Source organism: Antechinus flavipes, chromosome 6 (assembly GCF_016432865.1).
Source record: "Antechinus flavipes isolate AdamAnt ecotype Samford, QLD, Australia chromosome 6, AdamAnt_v2, whole genome shotgun sequence".
In the NCBI taxonomy this organism is placed as follows: domain Eukaryota; kingdom Metazoa; phylum Chordata; class Mammalia; order Dasyuromorphia; family Dasyuridae; genus Antechinus; species Antechinus flavipes.
Window position 1 is genome coordinate 81,025,985 of NC_067403.1, and position 7,879 is coordinate 81,033,863.

A 7,879-nucleotide genomic window follows, 5' to 3' on the forward strand; every position below is an offset into this window, starting at 1 on the left:
TGCAGTAGTTTGACATTTCCTTCTCCAGCTCATTTGACCGTTGAAGAAACTGAGGCAAACAGGCTTAAAGAACTTGTCGAGAGTCACATAGGAAGACCTGAGTTCAGATCTCAGGCTTTTGGCATTTACTAACTGTATGATCCAGGGCAAATCACTTAATCTCTGTCTGCTCAGTATTTTTTTCTTATTTTTGTTTTTATTTTTAATATAAAGAAGCAGCTAGATGGTGTAATGAATAAAGCATTGATATAGATTGGGAAGATCTAAATTGAAATCTGGCCTCAGAAACCTAGCAATTAGGTAATTCTGAGTGACTGAACCTCTGTCTGCCTCAGTTTCCTCAACTATAAAATGGGGTTATTAATAGCATCTTTCAGAGTTGTTGTGTGAATCAAAAGAAAGAGTATTTGTAAAGCACTTAGCACAGTGCCCGGTACAAAGTAGGTGCTTAAAAAATACTTGTTTTCTTCCATGTTTTCCCCCAAAAGATGAGCTAGTCAGACCAATGGACTGGTCTCCTTGCACTGTTGGTCAGTCATTCAGTCAATCAACATTTATCAAGACTTTACTATATACCAGATGCTTTGTTAAACCCCAGGGATACAAAGAAAGGCAAAGCCCTCCCACCCTCTGCCCCTACTTTCAAGGAATTTACAGTTTAATCGGGAAGACAATGTGTAAATAATGAGGTACATAGTCAGCCAGACGGCAGTGGAGAGAGCACTAGGCCTGGAGTCAGAAAGAGACTCTGTGTTCAAATCTGACCTTGAACACTTACTAAGAGTGTGACTCTGGACAAATTATTTAATACTGTTTACTTCAGTTTCCTCATCTGTAAAATGAGCTGAAGAAGGAAATGATGAACTATTCTAGTATCTTTGACAAGAAAACTTCAAATGGGGTCATGAAGAGTTGGACAGACTAAAATGATGTACATAGAAAAAAAATATATGTTACACATCGAGTAGAATATTACAGTGTGTGTGTGTGTGTGTGTGTGTGTGTGTGTGTGTGTGTGTGTTATACACACGTGAACAGAATAAATGGAGGCAATAAGAAAGGGGAAGGCATTAAGTGGGGAAGGCCTTCAGGACATTGGGTGAATTCCCAGTGGAGAAGTTGTGGGAGAACATGGATAAGAGTTTCATAGAATGAACAAGCAGGGATGGGCAGAAATCTGTCCTGCAGGAGACATTACCCACATAGATGAGATCACAAATCCACTGGAGTAGTTAGTATATATTCAACATTTCACATGTGCATGCACATAAAGTCCCAGAGGGCTTTTGAAGGGGAGAGATATAATTTTCTACCCACAAATGGCAGAAGGGCCTTTATTCCAATACTTAAAAAATGAATCATAATTAGACTGGGGCCAGACATGGAAAATTTCAACCAACTCTGATAGTCTTTTTGGAAAGTTATCAGACTGAAAACACGCCATGGAATTCCATATGCAACATCATTGTATTTCCCACTTTAAATCTTAGAGCAAGAGCTCTGGTTACATTTTTGATGTATTTAGTTTAGTTTCCACTATGTAGATTGAGTAAATGGAAAACTGCCAGGAAGAACATAACTGGAAAGTTGTCCAAGTCCAGTAAAGATATCACTGTCCAAATCAGGTGTGAGACGGAAGAAAAGCACATATAATTCCAGTCACCTCACAGGTACAAACATCACCTAGGGGACACCACTAAGATTTTAAAATGATACCGTCCTGGGAAGGAAAGATCCATAATATCATTCTTGCATTAGGAAACATTAACTGTGCCATCACATCATTGGGAGCCAACAAATCCAAACAAAACATGAGTATCCATGGTTACAAGTTCATTTAGTAAATGATACTTTCTTTAAGGGCCTCTAATTTGGTTGGGAGTTTTTGTGTCTATCAGCATTCCCATTCAGTGCACTCTTTTTCAGCACATCCCATCATGCAAGGCTCTGTACTAGGGGCAAGAGGTTCAAAGATGAAAGGGAGATGTTGTTGACCCAAGCACCTTTCGTTCTACAGATAAGCATATACATGATAATATACGGAGAAAACAAGTGTTTGGGGAATCAGAAAAAGCTTTCTGGAGGAAGTGGCCCATGAGCTGAAATTCAGAGGATGTTAGGGATTTTAAGAGGCAAAAGTGAAGAGGTAATTCCAAGGATGGGGGCCAGTCTCAGCAAAATAGGGAGGGAGGAGAAGGAATGGCAAGTCTGTAGAATAGTAATTAGATCAATGTCCAGGACTTGTCAATGGTTAGTGTCTTCTGGGCTCTAATTCTAGTATAGGACGCAAGAACTATTGCTGATTGCTACCTGAAGGGTCCCTGGGCTAATGCAGACTACCATTGGGGAACAGATAATCACATAAGTAGACCTATAAGACCTTCCTTTCTAAGCAGCTCCCATGACAGCTGGGGAACAGGTGGGAGAGAAGGTACTTATGGGCCCCTTGTACCAGATTTGGGCCAAGATTTCCTATTCCAAGAACTAGACCTCATAGTGGAGATTTTGTTTCCCTCTTGACTAGCAGCACTCTTAAATTTGCTTCTCTTTCAGACATAGGAGGATTTTTTTTACCCTCTTACCAAATCATTTAAACTCTCTGTTGCTTTCTTCATGAAAACCTCCTCCAATGTCTGGAAGACAATGGCTTGGAAACAGCTTCTCAGACTAGTGTACACACACACACACACACACACATATATATATATTCTATGTTGTTCTGTTGTTCAGTCAAGTCTGAGTCTCATCTGGGATTTTCTTGGCAAAGATACTAGAATTGTTTTCTATTTCCTTCTCCAGCTCATTAGGCAGGTGAGGAAACTGAGGCAAATGGAGTTAAGTGATTTGCCCAGAATCATATAGCTAAACTTCTACTCCAGCAGCTTTAGAAGAAATGTGAAAAGGACAGTTCTTTATATATTTAAAGTGTGTATGTGAAGTCCTTTCCCCCATGGTTTTGTGCTATAAAATCAGAATATACCTGGGAAAAGCTCTATCTTAGCCTAGCTGCATTTGAGAACTGTGGTAATAGAGATGATAGAGTCTCTTCCAGGGGAATATAATGCTCACAAATTTCTTATTATCAACTTAATATATTGTGAAGCCATAGCTTTGGAACCCAATCTCTATAAATTCAAACTCTGGAAGGTTCTACCATTTGAAAAGACTTCAAGTGTGACTCCAATACTAACTCATATTGACTTTTCGGGTGGGGGGGCAAACATAGCTAATTACACAAAGGTACATCATCAATAGGTTGGCCAAGTGGTAATGAACTGTTTTAAACATGGCAATTCATGAAACAAGAAAGACCAGGGTTCTAATTCTGCTAGATGAACTAGTTTAGGCAATCACATTAATTAATTGTGTGATCTGAGGAAGCCACTTTACCTCTCTTAGTTTCAGCTTTCTCATCTGTAAAATGAATGAGTTAGATTCAAGGATCTCCAGGGTCCCTTATATCTCCACTTATGATTGTGTAAGTTTAATGGCTATGAATTAACTGCCACAATAGGGAGACTAGAGAACCCAGAAGGAAGCTCAGTCAGCAAATGTCTGATTTACTTGCCAAAGGAGGAGGCTGCAAAAGGCAACACTTACTTAGAGCATAAACCTATGAAGAAAGATGGATGATTATGAACAGTTTGTCTCATAAAACAGAAAGAACAGGAGAGGGTCAAACCCGCTTAAGGAAACCTTGATGAAATATCCAACTAAGCAAAGTGATCTCAGAGGCATTCAATGATGGCAATAGATGGAAGATTAGAAAGGGAAGAAAAATGGAAATGAATTGCATATAATGTGCATATATAAAAGTGTATCTATGTGTATATTTATATGTATGTATGTGAACATATAGAAAACAAACTTTTCCATATTAAAGCCTCCAAATTTAGACACTAACTTCACAGCTCCAGATGAGCTTATTGAGAAGGTAGACGTGATTTCAAGGCCAATAAAAACGGGAAAGGCAGTTGGAGTGAACCAAATATATCAAGAGGAAACTAATACTGAATTGTATAGAATTATGAGGGCTTTGAGAGACTGATATACAAGATAACTCAAGGAAAAGTATGAGAGATATTGAAAAATCTAAATCTTGCTAATTAAAAAGTTGCTGTAGGGATCATTAATGACTTCTTTCGCAATATGATTAATATGGAATTTTTTTTTGCTTAATTACACATATGTAATCTATATCAAATTGCTTTCATTTTCAAGATGGGGAAGGAGAAGGGAAAAAAGAATTTGAAAATCAGAATTTAAAAAAGAATATAATTTTTTTGCATCTGATCAAGAAATAAAATAAAAAATTTAACAATTATTAATCTATATATTTCATTTCCATTTATACAGTATCTTTATAAAAGTTATCTATACATGTCTTCAAGGGTATTTTTTGAGGAAGAATAAAGTAGAAACAACACCTACTTTCTTTTTTTGTAAATGATATTCAACAATGTACTCTATCTTCATCATTTCAAAATGGAGTGAAAGATGTAGATAATAAAAGATCCCATTGTGCTTATTGTTTGTTGAATATGATCAAGCATTTAATTTTTAGGACAAAATGTCACCTTACAGACTCTTGTATAACAAGGTATCTCCTATTCAAAAATCAAAGTCATCCAAGATTCCTGAGATAATATAAATAATAGAAACAACCCAATAAGCAGTGATTATTAATGAATAATTCTTAATATAACAATAATTAATCCCTGATCCCTATTAGGTGAGTTTTAAACAGAGGGCATTCAGCACAGTCTGGATTGAAGAAGAATTCTCTGCAGATGGTGAGGGCTTCCAGGTGCTCCTGTTCATTCATAACATTGTGCTGATTGCATCAATCCCCAGAACAGAGCAGAACCTGCTGGAACACATTTGTAATCATTTAAAGGAGTTTGGCCTGTCCATCCATATAGGAAGAGCAAGAAAATGAGGAATGTTTATTGTCTAGACAGGAATATGAATTTGGATGGAAACCCTGTAGAGAGTATCAAAAAATATATATGTTTGGGACAAAGTACAAATAGACAAAAACCTGAGTCCAAAGTTGAACAGGAGAAAAACAGACTGGATTGCTTTTGGTAAGTTGTATAATTAATGGGGCAGTGGATAGAATAGCAGCTTTGAAATCTGGGAGACCTGAGTTCAAATCCAATCTCAGACACTATATGACCCTGGATTAGTCACTTAACCCTCTTTACCTCAGTTTTTTCATTTGCAAAATAAACTGTAAAGGAACAACAACATCAAACTAAAGATGAGTATCATAGAGAGACACTTAAGTAAGTTGCTACCTTTATAATCTGTGAAGGACTGAAAACAATAGTAGAATATCATTAAGGAATTGGCTAAAAGGAAGACTGATCATAAGGAAAGAATGAAGTGTGACAGAAAGATAGCTAGAATTCTTCCCTGATTCCCTTGTTGATATTGGGAGAAAACAAAGCACGTTAAGTCTATCCCTTTGGAGAATATTGATGAGGGTTGCACAGGATAGGAAAGCCTGGATCTGCTTTTCCTAAGGAGATGGAATCACAGATACATTTGAATATTTGAATTGTCCCTTTGTGGTAGGGACTAAAGTTTTTCAAAAAGATGTACTGTCTTCCTAAGAGTGGGAGAGGAAATGGGGGGAGGGAGAGAATTTGGAACTGAATATAAAAAAACCTTTAAAAATATACAGTCTGTCTATTTATAATGCAGTAGGATTGCTATTCAAACTTGTTTTCTATTTCAGCAGGGTAATATCCATGTCTTAGAAATGGTCATGAGACTTTAAAAAATTGGAAGGAACAGAGAATGTACTTTTTTCCTCTTCTCACTGATATCATTGATTGTATGAGTCATGAATCATGACCTAAACTCCTACTCCAACAACTTTATAGGAAATGGAAAGGACAGTTCTTTATAAGAAAAGGAAAAAGAATAGTTCTTTATATCCTTAAAGTGAGTATGTGAGGTCCTTTCCTCCTTCTCTCCTCCATGGCACCACTGTATTATTCTGTAAAATCAAAATATATCTGGGAAAATCTTAGGTTTAGTCTGATTACATTTGAGAATTGTGGTAATGGAAAGGATGGAATCTTTTGTCCTTTGCATTAATGTTCACAACTTTATCAATTTAAAGGTTAAACATTTCTTCTGAAACTATAGAAAAATACAATATAAATGGTTACTTCAATATTTTTGGAAAACTCTTTTCTCTTACAAGTATGAGGTTTTTCTCAGCTAACATATGTTGCAGCTCCTCCCTGCTTTAGTAGATGGTTTCATAAATTACTGTGAAAAGGAAAATTCATCCCCTATTGGTTAATCTCTCTGTTAATCTTAATCTCTCTGTTTTCAGTTAGGCAGTATGGTTGCTTCTTCAGGTTTATACCCAAAGCCTTTACAGGCCTTGAAAAGTAGCTTGATACAATGGAAAGAGGTAGATAGGAGCAGCTAAATGACATAGTGGATAGAGCACCAGTCTTGAAATCAGGAGGACCTGAGTTCAAAACTGGTCTCGGATACTTAATACTTCCCAGCTGTGTGACCCTGGGCAAGTCACTTAGCCCCAATTGCCTCAGCAAAAAAAAGTTAGATACTGACATATACACTCAACTTACACATATTACTGCAATATGAAAGATCAAGTAGAACAGAATGCTCCTTTTTTCCTCACTCCTGTTACCTGGTATTTCTTTTCCTTCTCCCTTTCCTTTCTTTCTGCTTCTTCCTGAGATTATCTTCTTTCTTCTAGTTTTTTTTTCCCTCCCAGCTGTAGCTAAAATGGTATATAAAACCTATAGATGCTACTGAACTGGAAATCTTTATCCATGGAAATAGTTTTCTTTGTGTTTTTTTTTTAATTTTTTAACTAAGCTGCATCTTTGTGGTTGGAGTTCATGATCTCATATCTCAGATATCTGACCCCAACTTCCAGAAGCAAACTAGAGTGATGTGAGATGCATCGAGGGGCAGTTTCGGGGTATGTAGGAACCAAAAGGGAGTATTAGCATCATTTTATCAATTTACTCTTTTCTGAAAAGTCAAATGTAGGAAGTGAATTCACAGATGAAGCAGGTTTAAAAGCCTTACTGTACTGACTGCAGAGATTACGGGAGCAAAGACAAGGAATTTCCTCTGGAAGTACTGATCACATTTGGCTTCTTGGTCAGTTCTGTTGTAATTTTATGTCATGGACCTCTGTCAATAATCTAGAAAGGTATTTTGAGTATTGCACACACATAATCACCCATCTTCTCTTTTTGTTGGAGAAAAAAGAACCAGAAGGTAGGAACCTATGTGTTCTCTAAATACTGGGATCTGGTGTCTCGTGGGTGCCATGAGCCACGAGGTGCAGTTACTGGCCTTTCCAGCGCTGAATTCTCTATGCTTATCCTGACACACACTCAATGATAAGTTGTATGCTGGAAAGGTGAGTCATTCTGAATGAAACCTCTAATATACTTTGGATAATGGTGATTATAACAGTAGCTCATGCTTATAAAATTTACAGAGCAGTTTACTGGCATTGCCCCATTCAATCCCTACACAATTTTGTGAAGCAGGTGCCATTATTACCCTCATTTTATAGTTGGGGTTCAGAGAAGTCATGAAATTTACTTAGAGGCACACAGCCAGCAAGCACAGGGTTCAAATACAAGTCTTCCTGCCTCCCCTGTTCATCTTTTGGATGGTGAGGATCATAACAGTACCTAATTTCTCAATTTGTCACTTCCTGGTACCAAGAAATCTCCATTTCAACTGGCTGGTTTTTTACCCCTGTTTCCCACTCCATCTCTGGCTCTTAGAATTGTCATTACCAATTGTCATGATCATTGTCTCTGGAAAGGCATCAACCAGCTACTAAGTTTTCCCACTCTCCACC